This window comes from Amphibalanus amphitrite, unplaced genomic scaffold, assembly GCF_019059575.1.
Source record: "Amphibalanus amphitrite isolate SeventyFive unplaced genomic scaffold, NRLGWU_Aamphi_draft 000073F_arrow, whole genome shotgun sequence".
Taxonomy (NCBI): domain Eukaryota; kingdom Metazoa; phylum Arthropoda; class Thecostraca; order Balanomorpha; family Balanidae; genus Amphibalanus; species Amphibalanus amphitrite.
In genome coordinates, this window is record NW_024881569.1 from 711,089 (window position 1) to 725,675 (window position 14,587).

At 45.1% G+C, this 14,587-nt stretch overlaps 1 protein-coding gene and 1 long non-coding RNA gene across 7 annotated transcripts in view; one reads left to right on the forward strand and one right to left on the reverse strand.

Moving 5' to 3' along the window:
- LOC122379186 overlaps window positions 1-6,991 on the reverse strand; it is a 32,329-nt gene extending 25,338 nt beyond the window's left edge. Inside the window, exon 1 of one of the 5 annotated variants that reach the window (XM_043361157.1) lies at window positions 6,909-6,991. The gene's annotated coding sequence lies outside the window, so the exon portion shown is untranslated. The other 4 variants (XM_043361158.1, XM_043361164.1, XM_043361159.1 and 1 more) reach the window with 4 other exon arrangements.
- Window positions 6,992-7,392: 401 nt separating this feature from the next.
- On the forward strand, window positions 7,393-12,019 carry LOC122379187. 2 transcript variants are annotated; one of them, XR_006256140.1, is made up of 3 exons: window positions 7,393-7,443; window positions 10,041-10,181; window positions 10,772-12,019. It is a non-coding gene; the product is annotated as an uncharacterized LOC122379187 (long non-coding RNA). The 2 variants fall into 2 exon arrangements; XR_006256139.1 differs by lacking the exon at window positions 7,393-7,443 and adding an exon at window positions 8,494-8,988.
- The last annotated feature ends 2,568 nt before the right edge of the window (window positions 12,020-14,587 follow it).

Here is a 14,587-nt window from a genome sequence, read left to right on the forward strand (position 1 = left end):
TCGCCTATCACTGTGGTCCACTAGATATCTTACTCCATACGGAAGGGTTCATCTAGTGAAGACCGAGGCCCTCTCTCAATTGATATATCTAATGACAGTATTGCCATGTCCGTCCAAGCCGTTAATTAGCACGATCGAGAAAATAACATTTAATTTTATATGGGGCGGAACAGGGCCTCGGCTAAGGAAATTTGACTACTGGGGCATATCGTCAAAGTGTGTTGCCGCCCTGCTGGGGGGGGGGGGGGGGAGGTTGAACACCTGCAGTTTTTCCTGCGGTTTTTCGCAGATATCTCAAAAAACGGCGGCGCTCCAGCATCCATCAATTTTACACGTGTTGTAAAATTTCAGACCAAGGTCATTCAAGATCAGGTCACCAGGTCACTTCAAGTGACCTCACCTCATAAAATGTTTCAATGAATGTCGTAGCTACACCGAGTGACCGATCGCTTTGAAACTTCCAGCGATTGATAAGGGCAACAGCATGTACAAAATTTATATCTCGGAATTTTCATATCGGGGACCTAAGGTCAGCTCAATTTTGCGACCGCTATTATAAGTCAATGGGAAAAAATTCAAAACCACCTCTTTTGGACGAAAGTCGTTCTAAACACTATAAAACACTGTACGTGACTTTGACACACTGAACATGAAAATAGCACCCGTGACCCTTGTTTATATGCACCTGAGGTCATCTCAGTTCACGAATGGCATCTAACAGTTTTTCGCGAATAACTTTTGAAAGAGGCATGCTAGAGCGATGAAAATGCCTTAGTTGTGTTTGGCTCGACGGTGCAGATCGATTGATATGCAACATGACAATTTCCGGTCAGATCATGACCTTACCTGAGGTCGAATTTTCACGTTGACCTTCAAGGTGAAATTGTTGTTAATTTGATGCGTCTCGACGAGAGGAACACGATGTCGGTAAAAGAAAACTCGTGCAAGGCATGAAATCTTCTATTTTGGTAGTTTTTGCCCCTTGCAGGCAAAACCGTTGACGTTAGGTCAAATCTAAGAGAAATAACCAGAAAGCATGCTGATATGGCTATCAAATGCGCTTTTCCGCGGTGCTGTAGCTCTAATTGGTTCCCGAGTTATGCGCCGGCATCTTGTAAACTGTCGATATTCGACCTGAAAATCGGCGAAATTTGGCCTTCACCATGACCTGACCTTTGACGTGACCAAAAAAGTGGCCGAAGTAATTTCGTCATTATTTTTGACGCTCTTTCGAATGAAGATGGATTATGCGGTGCAAAAAGATATGTTTGCCAATGCACGCCTATGTTTTTATAGACATTGAGGGTGCAGCTGCACGCCGTGCACTTCCTCTTCCGCCGCCCCTGATTTCTTGCCATAAACGTCTTCAACCGCTCCCGAATGAAAGAATGTGCGTTAATATTGATGTATTCTCATTTTGTGGAGGTTGGGCAAAGCCTGACCACTACTGGGGCATTCCTCGACTCTACTGGGGCATTTGCCCCAGTAGTTAACATGTTAGCCGAGGCCCTGGGGCGGAAAGAGAGACAAAATCAAAAGAGCAACACTCCGTAGTAAATACAAAGCTGGAGGACTCCAAGTCCCGGACATATGCTCGCAGGCGAACAGCCTGAAGATGATCTGGATTAAAAAGTATAAAGATGTAGATATTAACGCAAACTGGAAGGAAGTATTGAAGAAAAAATTCACGCCGTTTCAACAATTCGATATTTTCGATTGCAATCTATCAAAGAAAGTTATTCACGAAACAACGACAAGTACTTTCTGGAGAGAGGTACTCGCAGCTTGGGCCTATATAAGCCAACCAGATCCAGAGACAGGGGAACAAGTGCTCAAACAAACAATCTGGCTAAATAAAAACATGAATGTAGAGAGAAAAAAAGTTTTTAGCAGACGCAATCTCCTCCAAAAAGGTATAAAACAAATAGAGCATGTCTACAACCTATTAGAAAGACGTCTACTGACCGCTTCTGAAATTTCGGTTAAATATACGATTCATCCGATGACGGCATCAGCCTTACTGAAGTCGATACCGGGCATATGGAAAAACATTCTACAAAGAGACAAGCCGAGCGTTTCCACTGAGCAACCGGAGACTACCTCGCGGCTGATGGCTGCAACAGGAGTGGCAAAATGGGCATACAGTGAACTATTTAAATTCAATTGTCGTCCTGAGAAGGCAATAGCAAAGTGGTAACGTGAGCTACATATACCGAGAAACTTAAGTTGGGAAAAGGTTTTTGCAGGAATTTACGCGACATCCGATGACATATCATTACGATGGTTGCAGCTGCGAATAATCCACAGAATCATCCCAACTAGCAAACGCCTAAAACTGTTCGGGATATTGCAGTCGGATCGGTGCCAGCATTGCCCATCGGTTGAGGAAGATATAACCCATTTATTTTGGTCATGCCCCGAGGCACAGAAGCTCTGGGATACCCTGGGTCGAGTCTGCAATATTCGGTCTCAATTCAACGCGACTCAAGTGCTGCTCAACATATCAGAAGGCACAGCCACATTTCCTGCGCGATCTATCAATCTACTGGTTCTCATTACAAAACAATATATTTGGCAGTGCCACAGGCGATCAATGAAGCCTGAAATACAGGGGCTGGCGTCTAACATTTTTACTAAATTTAAAGTCGAACACTATATTAGCAAACTGGCAGGCAATGATTCGGCTTCCCAATCATTTAAGCCAATCCTTGACGCCCTGAAGCGTTACAACGAAGGTAGCCGGGAGGGTGCGCGCCCCCGGGGTGCCGGGCGGGTGTTGGGTGAAACGGGGCATGAAGTCCGCGGTCGTTGATTCCATAAATCCCGGCCGGCTGTCCGCGGCGCGCGTGCCCGCTCGGCGGAGCGAATGTCGCCCCGCAGCAGAGGGACAGCCCCGCACGCGGAAGTGTTGAAGTGTGTGCGGGTGCATCTATGCGTGTGTTTGGGTGGGTTGGGGGGGGGGAAGAATCCGATACTGTGTTCAGATATAGAGGATGATTGTGTAAATAAACGAAAAAAAAATCAATGCTATCAGCATGGAAGCCTAATCCTATGCTATGGGACAATCTTAACCCGCGCCGGGCCGGGGGGGTGTTTGAACACCCCCCCCCTCCTGCGGTTTTTTCGCAGATATCTCAAAAACGGCGGCGCTCCGCGCCGCCGTTTTTGGCACACCTGTTTGTGCATCTTTTCCGCACATGTTGTGAAAATTTCAGACCCAGGTCACCTTAGGTCAGGTCACCAGGTCACGCCAAGTGACCTCACCTCAGAAAAAATAAGAATGCTCGTCATAGCTACACCGATTGATCGATTGCCTTGAAACTTTCAGCGATTGATAAGAGCAACATTATCTATAAAATGTATATCTCGGAATTTTGATATCGGTGACCTAAGGTCAGGTCGATTTTGCGACCATTATAAGTCAATGGGAGAAAATTGAAAAGCGTCTGTTTTGCACGAACGCTCTTCTAGACACTCTCAAACATCGAGATGTAGGTAAAATGGACACACTGAACCGGAAAATGGCAACTGTGACCTCTCGTTATGTCTCGGAGGTCATCTCAGGTCACGAACAGAATCTAACAGTTTTTCGCTAATAACTTCTGATAGAGACGTGCTAGAGCGCTGACAACGCCTTAGATGTGTTCGGCTCAACGTTGCGGATCGACTGATATGCAACATGACCTTTTCCAGTCAGGTCATGACCTTGACCTGAGGTCAAATTTTCAAGTTGACCTTTTAAGGTCAAATTATAGTTCATTCGACGCGTCTCGACGAGAGGAACACGATGCTGGCAAAAGTAATGTCGTGGCTCTTTTGAGTCAAAAGTTATTGCCGAAAAAAACGTTTTTCGTAAAAACGGCTATTTTTTAAGTTTTTGCCCTCTGGAGGCTAAACCGTTGACCTGAGGTCGAATCTGAGAACATTAGCCAGAAAGGTCTGTAAAAGGGCTATCGAATGCGCTTTTCCGCGGCGCTGTAGCTCTATCGGTTCCCGAGATAGCCGTTGGCAGTTTCCAAAATGTTGAAATAGTGGACATTTGACCTTTGGTGACCTCTGGTGACCTGACCTTTGACCTGACCCAAAAATGACTGAAGTGTTTTCGTCCTTATTTTGGACGTTCTTTCGATTGCCGCTTACCGCGTGTCGCTACGTGGCCCAGGAGCCGAGTTAGAAGGGGGTGTTCAGACACCCCCCCCCCGGCCCGGCGCGGAATCTCAGAGCACCGGCCCGGCGCGGGTTAAGTCTGACATCACATAAGTCTTGCATCACATCAGGCATCTTCTCTGACTTCGCATATCAATATCAGCTTCTTGACTGCACAGAACAACTTCTTAAAGGGACCCTCCCACCTTCAAAAAAGTTAATGAATTGGCATGAAAGTGATGTCGCTCGGTTCAGAAAGAGCAAAAACGAATATCTACCAAATTTCATCGAAAAATATTCACCGGTTTTCAAGATATTAGACTTTTACTTTTGTTTACTTTTTGGGATCTCCGCTGTTCCTAGCTGGTTCCTAGCGACTTTATTTGAAAGTGCGGCATTTGTTGCGCGCAAAGCAGCATATACCACCGCGTGCTACAAAACGTTTTAGTCAAACATTTAACGGACGTTCGAAAGCCTGATGACGTCATCAGATTCCCGTAATGGTTAAGAGATAGGGACCACGCTGGTCCCACCCTGCAAGTAAAGGGAAGAAATTTCTTGAACACCATAAAGCTGCGGGGGTTGCGACCAGGATAAATGGTGGTTTCTGAGCCTGGCCGCAAACTTGGCTATCTCAACTCAAAACTAATATTAAAGGAAATAGTTCACTTTTAACATGGGGTTTTGAACTGGAATAGCAGTTTCGTAGCTTGAGCTGAGACTAGCACAAATCAGGAGCTTTTACGGCTCAACGATCACCCTAGACGAAGATATTCCATTTCTCGTTCCGAAAAGAGTGCCTTGCAGAGGAATGTGTGCCTTGCACAGGAATGCAGCCACGTCATCGTCAGCCAATCAGCATGCTGCTTACAGCCAATGCAGCATGCGTAGGTTTGAACTACGCAATATGATTGGTCAACGCGTAATAAGCTTCCGCGTCAAACATTATTTTAGATAGAATATAGTTCGTCCTATATTAAAATATAGAAAATAATTGTTTTTACAAAAAGGTTTTATTTTATTTTCTGATCATTTTGAGCATAACAAATCATAAATCCATAGCAAAATACTAATTTCAGGAAAGTGAACTGTTTCCTTTAAGGTGGGAGCCGGGAGGGTCCCTTTAAGCACTTAAGATATTGTTAATTGGTCATTATCAAGGCTTTATAAGCTGCTAGAGCTTTTCAGGTGAAAACCATGTAGGATTGCAGTGTAGCTTTAGTACTTTGTAGTAAATAATAAAACCAGCAACAGCCAACACGTCTCTAATGTTATGATCATAATGTCGATAACGCTATGACCAAAACATGAAAAAACTTGACAGAAAATATAATTCATCAATTCCAGGCTCCAACCAAACTTGAACTGTGCAAATTTGGGTTGGAAGCTGGGAAGCATCCAGACTGTAAAACATCCATACTCCATACACTACGCCAGGCCAGATGGCAGATGCTGGTGAGACGGGAGACCTTCTTGACTATATTGACGCAAGGCCGCACAAGGAACCAGCAGAGTTGGCAAGCGCGGAGCAGGCGGCTGAGGCCGAGGGCACTTGTTTTGCCAGGTTGTCAGATCTCTCATTCCCCTAAATCCAGCAGTGGGCAGGAGTTTTACCGAGCCCACTGCAGAAGTTACTTCACAACACCTGACAATGTTCAACAAGGTCTTTCATACCTATCTCCGTGCCGAGGGTGGAGGCCTCACCTGAGCGGCTGCTCCTTCGCTGAGAACTTGGGAAGTTGGGACGGCTCGTGATTAGGAGCACTCAACGGCAATACCCGGGGTGAGGGACATCTCGTCCCAAACCCTTCCAGAGCCCCCCTCAGGGTGAATCTGCTGCTAGCTTGGCCAGCATGCCAAAAAAATGGTGGCCACCATTCAGAGAAAAATTATGCGGCCGGCCTGCCCCGAAAAATTAAGCGGCCGCCATGCGCTGAATTCAGCACATGGGATGTTACGCAGGACGTGCGCAGAACTTTTTGGCACAAGCCCACAACTACGCTGGACATTATATTCCGCCATGCAGGTATTTTTTCCAGTCTGGGGAAGTGTCAAATGGCTACCACAAATTTTTCCTTGAGGCAGCCACACAGGTAAAGGTTGTGTAAGTTAGAAAGCCGTCCAAACAATAGAACTTGACTTCTGAGAGGGCTCAGGCTCAGCGCAAGGCCATAGAACTCCTCCAAGGCTATAGAGGCTTACCTCACCTGCGGAACGTGAGATCACGCACAAGATACCTATAAGAAACCACGCACTCACTCACTTGCTGGCTTGCTGGCGCACGTGTTTATTGCAAAGTAACAAAAATATAACCAGTGTTTTATTAGATATGCAATGAACCGCTAACAAACTCATCGTTTTTCATGCGCAAGAATTATTGAGTAAATGTTTTGAAATTCGGCTAAAAATTGAAAAACGACTTTAAATTCACGTAGTTAAGTATTTCGCTCTTTTCTATGTTATGAACATGTGGCAAAAAAATGAAAATAATTACTTTACTGCACGAGCAGTTCTGCACGAGCAGTAGCTTTTCACGCTGAACATAAAGTTGAATGTATTGGCTGCGTCAGATTGGCTCAGAAAAAATTGCTACCAGATTAATACCAAATGAAGAAATCTTTGCATTACTTTGGCATTACTGAAGGCTCTGATTTCTGAAGGCTCTGAAGGCTCAGCAGCGGGTGTCACTCATGAAACTGGATGAAACTCCTCAAGAAAGCTAATTCTGAATTAAGTAACTAAGGCCGCGTTCGATGTCTCACCGGACGAAGAACATTCTACGCAGAATATTCTATTTTGCGTTCGATGAAGCACACAGGCGGACGACGAGACCGGCCATTTTGTGGACATGCCTAAGAGCTGGACTTTTTGCACGCGTTCCCCGCCAGGGGGCGCCACTGAGGAAGCACCCTCTGACGTCACCATAAAACTGCGCGCACTGTGCGCACGGTTCTGTAAGCAAGTAATATAGTGGTGGTTTGATGGTGGAAATTGGAATAAGTATTTTGACGTTGTAAAATTTCAAGCCGTTTTTGTAAAATTAATTAGTAAATGCGTTTCAAAAGTATTTATTTAAAGTGTGAAAGGAGAATAATTAGAAGAACATGGATATTTTTGTTCCAATAGCTTATTATGTGAGACATGATCGGTACCAACGGGTACTTCTAAGAAGTAGTGAAGAAGTACCAAACAGCCTGCTCGGCTCCATAGATATAAAAGACTAGATGGGACATTGGCAGTGTTTTAGTGCGTGCGACTGGCCGCCATGTTTGTGAGGGCGGGAATCTGCGGCGCTGTGTAAACACTACGGGAGGAGGGTGGTATTTGAGACTGATTTTGTGGTATTTTTCGACCGAAAAGTGCTAATCTTTTTTGCTCACGGCATTCTTTGGAATGTGTAGATTGTGGAACAAGTGCTGAAATATGCTTATACTTACTTACTTACTTATACTTATTAAGTGCGGAATTTTGAAAGGCCACTTGGCCTCAAGGATCCGGTCCTATCGAGCTCCTTGCAGTTGCAATGCCCTGACTCAGTCGTTAAGATGAGTTGTGTATTTCGAATGTGCCCAGTGTTTGTCCAGTCTGGCTTTGAATGCGTTTAGGCTGGGAGCGTCGACGACTGATGGCGGTAGTGCATTCCAATCGTTGATGACGCGGACGGAGAAGACATTTCGACGCACTCGGGAGACGGCCCTCGGTTTTGACAGCTTCCATCGGTGTCCGCGGGTGTTGCCTGCCACCGCCGCCGCGAAGAACCTCTCCGCCTCGAGGTCGATCCCCTGTCTCAGCACCTGGTAGACAGTTATCATGTCACCACGGCGACGGCGGTGGTAGAGAGACGGCATGTCGAGGATCCGGAGCCTCTCCTCATACGGCTGATTTCGGATGGTGGCGACCAGCTTCGTGGCCCTCCTCTGAACCTTTTCTACGCGCCTCTGGTCCTCCCGATTGAAGGGTCCCCAGATGGAATTGGCATATTCAAGGTGAGGCCGCACCATCGTTCGGAACAGCAGAGGCAGAGTGTTCTCATCTAGAAGGGCAAAACTTCGGCGGATCACGGACAGGATGCGCGAAGCCTTCGTAATCGCTGCAGCTGCCTGGTCGCGGAACTTGAGTTGATGGTCGACGTAGATCCCGAGGTCCTTCTCCACCGAGGTCTGGTCCAGCTGTGTGTCACCCATGCAGTAGCCAGATGCCTCGGGGGCTCTTATCCGCTCTGGGTTCAGAGTGCAGTGGCATACCACGCTTATCTATTGTAATTTGGCTACGTTAGCCTTAGACATGTTGCACTGTTGCGCTGATGAAGAATAGGCGGCACCAAAGGTAGATTTACTTGGCATGCCTGTTTTAGGTTTAATTCAGTTCCCATGTTTTTTTTTGTGCACACCACAATCCATTAATTATTCTTGCATGGATAGAGCATCAGTCATATGATTTTTCACAAAGAAAGCTTACCTAGATAGGTACCAGAACATTGGCAGCGGAAAGCAGACTCATTACCTACACTTGCTTTGCCTGCTCACTTTCTACTGTTGCCTTCAATGGACAATATTTATGAAGTAAGAAGGTTTTATGATTATAGGTTTTAAATAAGTACTTTACTTAATGTCATCAGTTAGTATTAAATAGTAGTTCAGTGCCAAACGAAAAATCCATGCACTATGCCAGATGCCTCGGGGGCTCTTATCCGCTCTGGGTTCAGAGTGCAGTGGCATACCACGCTCACCCTCAACCAGAGCTGATAGATAGTGAAAATGCCAGACGTTGTGATATCTGCACCAGTGAACCGTGTCGCACATTTGATCCCAATAATGAACAGCACAGGGGTGACGTAAAAATGTGCGTTAGTTGGAGCACCTAAACTCAGATTGTCATTACCTAATTAGTTTTCACATTGTAAAGCTTAAAGGGACCCTCCCACCTTCAAAAAAGTTTATGAATTGGCATGAAAGTGATGTCGCTCGGTTCAGAAAGAGCGAAAACGAATATCTACCAAATTTCACCGAAAAATATTCACCGGTTTTCAAGATATTAGACTTTTACTTTTGTTTACTTTTTTGGGATCTCCGCTGTTTCTAGCGACTTTATTTTAGAAGTGCGGCGTTTGCGGCAGATGTTGCGCGCAAATAGCATATACCACCGCGTGCTACAAAACGTTTTAGTCAAACATTTAAAAATCGTTAGATATCTGCGCTGACGTCACACATTCAGAGGGGTATACCTAAGCATTATCCCCTCTGAATCAAAATGCTGCAATTTTGAAATTCAATATTTCCGATTTAAGGCATTTCTCGATGTTGTGAGTGCCGAAACCGGTAATTGTGAGCCAGGGACCCCATTTTGGCTATCTCAACTCAAATCTAATGTTAAGGTGGGAGGGTCCCTTTAAACTACACTTCATGCTCTTTTGGCTCACCTGTTATCAGTATCAGTAAATAGGGTATTAGTAAATCTGGCGTTACCATCAATGCTAAGTGCTAACAAGTAAATATGAAGTCCAAGGAAGATAAAAATCATAATCTTACTTGACCTAACCTTACCTACTAACCTAACTAACCTACAATCTACAAACCTCAACCTACATAACCTCCATACCTACAACCTACCCACCTACAACCTACCAACCTTATGTGCCGACGGTGGCACCAGATTTATGGATACCCTTATTTGTTAGGTACTTCACTCCACTTCTCATTTTATTTGAAGCTCATTTAAATTCTTGTATTTAAGTCTGTGTAAACTATTATTTTAAAAACCTGATGCTTTTCCATGACTGTAATCTCACTGTTTGCTATGTGTATTTTGTAGTGTGTACTTTGTGCAAATCCAGTATCCTACACTTGTATGCTACAGGCCTTGTTTTGATCTGACTAACTGTTAATATGTTTCAGCTTTAAAGACTAGTATCTTTTGAAATTGAAATTTGCCTCTCAGTCTCTCAAGAATCAAGATGCCAAATAGATGTGCAGGATTTGATTGCTGACAAACCAGGGATGAGGCTCAAGAGTCAAGAGATCACCCTGCATTGGCAAGTAAAAGCTACAGACTCTTGATTTTTTATATTGTTACAGGTTATCTGTCACCGAGAGCGATTACTGTAGTTCAATTTCTTGCATCAAAATTGGCAGAATATGACTTCACTGATCACTCTGACGTCATTTACGGCCGACCTATGGTAGCTACACAATTTTTATTTCTATAAAATGTTTCAGATTGATGCAGCCGAAGGTACTGCAAGTTTCGTATTGACACGTCTAGTGGTTTAGAAATATTGCAACAAATATATATTTTAATTTTTTCAATATATAAATGTAAATATTTTATTGCAGAAAACGGGAGAGGGGCTCTGTAGAGCCCCACCCTCCAGTCATGCGTGGGTAAAGGCCCATCAGTCACTAAAACCAGAATAAGTGCAAAAAATTATTACCAAATGCCCGGAGACTGCTTTACCATTGCCAACATGTGTGTGTGTGTGTGTGTGTGTGTGTGTGTGTGTGTGTGTGTGTGCGTGTGCGTGTGTGTCAACAATGTGTTAACAACAAATACAACACAATTGTGCCTGGCGTATGTTAACACTAAACACTATTAGCCATATTTTATTGATACTAATCGAACCTTCCAGGTGGCTGGAACAACCCCAGTGCCGCACAGTTCTGCGGGATATTCCGGCACCTGCTCCACCGCTGCGGCGTCCGGCCCGGCAGCACAGGGAAAGTGGCAGCCCTCGACCCGACCAGCATCCTGGCAGTCGGTCACACGACCAGCGGACGGGGAGCCAGCCTTACTACCTCGGCCTCCACCACCTCAGACAACGGTGCCACGGCACTCCACATCATCACGGAGCACGACTTCCAGCCTGGGCTGTCGTCTGGTGGGCAACATCGTCACCTACATCGCAGGGTTCGTGGTGAAGAAGGCGCTCGACTCTGTCAGCTGTAGCACCTGTCAGGAGGCCCTGGTGAGCGACATCCAGCCGGACGACATGACACAGCTTTACCACCTCTTCATCATCTCTGCCAGATGAGCTAAGGTGGGGACGGGTTACATGCCTGGGATCTGACTGAGACCCGCTCATACCCTGCCGAAGTGTTGGTGATTTCAGCGGTCAGCTGTCTCTAGCCGGTGTCAGTGAGTCGCGGCCAGCTGCCGCTGGAGTGGGTATCTACCGTCGATAGCTGCTGTGTGGCGGATAGCGTGGATTTGGATGGACACTTCATATTAATGAACAGATCAATGTCTGGCCGATAAAAGACGTATTTTGTCGATGATTGCTTAGTGACTGAGTGGGTCCACTGGCGACCAATGCAGTGGGCGCTGGGTTAACGCCTCGCCTCTTGTGACCGTGTCGATATGTAGCACTGTTAATTGCCGATTCGTTGCCGGCCGTCTCTGCTCCGTGGCTGGCTGATCCGGCACAAACTGGTGTTCGTGGCTGAAGGCGCGGCTACAGTTACACTAGCTCGCCACGTGCCTGTGCGACTATCGTCGGTGCTGTCTGCAAGGGCGATGTCGGTGCCTGTAGGGGGCGCGGATTGATTCAAAAGTGAGGAATGGGTCATCGGAGCTCGGGTCAGGTCATGTTCGTCTAAAATAAGCGGATTTTGCGATTTGCCGCATCCGGGTGAATTTCCTTGCCTTCTAGTGCATGTTTATGCATTTTACATGCGTTTTTTTTTAGTGTTGATGTCTAGATAACGTGCATTTGCCTCGAGGTCAAGGCTGCGCTTCATATGGGCAGTTTTCGGAGCATCTTGCTCATTTCATTCGTAATTCTTAATTATGTTTGCGGATTTGTGCCCGCAAATCATTTTTTAAAGTAAGATTGACACGGGATTCGAGATCGGCGCCCATAAATACACTTCACATGACCCGCCATGTGTCAAGGCCATCCGAGGTCATCTAAGGTCGCTGACCTTGTATGACCTTATGTGACCCGGTTCGCTAGATTTCGAGATGAGGTTGATTGGGAATGATGTAACCCATTTCGCCGACAGTTCACGCGTTTTGGTCGATTTATAGCGAAAGATCTCAAACTCCAGTGACTTTACTGGTTCGATTTCCAGTGTTTGACCTGACCTCTGAGTTCACCCGTTGACCTAGTACCCTGAAATTTGGTATCACTGGTTTACTCACATCGCGGACAGCATACCTATTTTTTCCGTTCTTGCTCCGTCGAGGGGCGAACGGCTGGAGCACTCCGTTCGGCGTTCACCCTGGCTTCCCCTACTCGTAAGACGCTGACAAACTACGAACGGGTGAGGGCTAAAATTGCACTTATTGTCGATCATTGTCCATTGCATACTGCATACATAGATATAAAGTATGGTAGCCATAATGGGAAACGAATTTAATCTTAAATTAGCATGCCAATTGCATCTACCTTCGGTGCCGCATATCCTTTATCAGCGTCTTCAGGGCTATATGTCTAGGGCTGATGTAATTACATTACTATAAATACACATGTTTCTGCCGTTGTTTCACAATCTACTCATTCCAAAGAATGCCATAGGTAAAAAAGATTAACACTTTTCGGTCGAAAAATACCACAAAATCTGTCCCAAACACCCCCGTCTTCCCATAGTGTTTACACAGCGCCGCAGATTCTCGCCCTCACCAACATGGCGGCCGCTGCTACGTATTCGCGAGTCGCTCCCGACATGGGGGTGCCCTGGCCCTGTTTCACCGGTGATAGCAGCAAGCTACTATCAAATTGCGCGAGCTGACGTAATGTGATGACGTCATACTGCTGACGTAAGGGGCAATTCTGGCGCACGATTGCCGCAATATTGTTTTACGTCATCAACTAAATATTCGAAGTTTACGTCCAAATTTTCCCTAAACCCAACTTCTTTTAAATACGTCATATTAAAAAAATATATAATAAAAATAAATATACTATGGTGACTGCGTAAACTCTTACTATTAGTCTCATACGTCACTTAATGCGGCGCCCAAGGTCGCGGCCATCGTGCGCCGGAACTGCCCATAACGTCAGCAGTATGGCGTCATGACATGACGTCAGCTCGCGAAACGTGATAGCAGATTGCTGCTATCACCGGTGAAACAGGGCCCCTATCTAGTCTTTATATCTATGCTCGGCTCCGATCGTCAGCTGTCCTTTGGAGCTGGACTTCAACGCTGTAAAAAAAATATGTGCTGAATTAATTTTTAGTTTCACCAAAATATAAGCAATTTATCATTTCTTTTTCACTTTTGTAATTATTGTTGAGTGAAGAGACATGTTGCTAGTTCTGACAATATAAATTATTAATTAAAAAAAAAACGAAATGCGACGGTAAGTATCTGCTACTAAATTATCATTTAAACCAAATACATGGAGAATCTTGCTACCATTGCCTATAAAACGTGCTTATCAATACACAAATGTTTTATTTCAGACAAGAAGGATTTATTTGCCTGAAGTCTTGCGTCATATGCTACTGCTTTGAATCCAAAGACGCTCTCCGGGTCGGGGTAATTTAGTTCTTCATCGATCGATAAGAGATTTTGATTCCATTGAAATCCAAATTGATAAGCTCGGCACCATGTAGTAAGGGCGTCCCCACAGGGGTGACGCAGGAAATATGAATGGCGTTTACACCGACAGTAGTTTCCCACAGCCGGCAATGGGAATCTGTCGGTGTAAACGCCACCACATGCGGAACTTTATATACTGTGGGGGGTGTAGCTACAACCCCAACTTTTAAAAGTACAACCCCAATGGCAAAACTACAACCCCAACATTGGAAAATTAAGAATCAGCCTCAAACACATGAAAATGAACAAAATATGTATCATACAGAAGCAGATAATTGAGATATATCTATCAAGAAAGTGAAGATATCAATAAATTAGGACATCTTTTTGAATTCCTGATGCTAAAAACATTGAAAGTGCTCTGTTAAGAACATATTATTCCGCTGAGACTGAGACAGTGAGCATGATATGAAAGTTAATCACTTCACACTTCTTAAGCATACTAAGTGAATCATATTGAAAGTGTTCCAAAAAATCTTAACATGTAACATGAAAGTGTGAAGCAAACAAATCATAACATTCATCATACTTTTGCAGTGGCGGATCCAGCTCAGTTTTTTTTTTTGGGGGGGGGGAAACCATAACAACTTATCGATTCTTTCCATGCCTCGTCCATAGGCATAATGTTTAAATTATGCCGTTTGGAGGGGCAAATGCCCATTTTGCCCCCCCCCCCCCCCTGGATCCGCCACTGTACTTTTGGGTTTTCTCACTAAACATTTCATACCTGTGGGCTGTGCTTTTCAAATAGATAAGCATATATGAAAAGTTTGACAGACAACAGGAAGCTTCAGAAATAAATTAACCTAACCTAAGCCTTCACCCTATGTAGCATTCTATCACCATAATCTGACCATAATATGGACGACGGTGAAAACCAGAGTATGGTGAAAACAGGGCG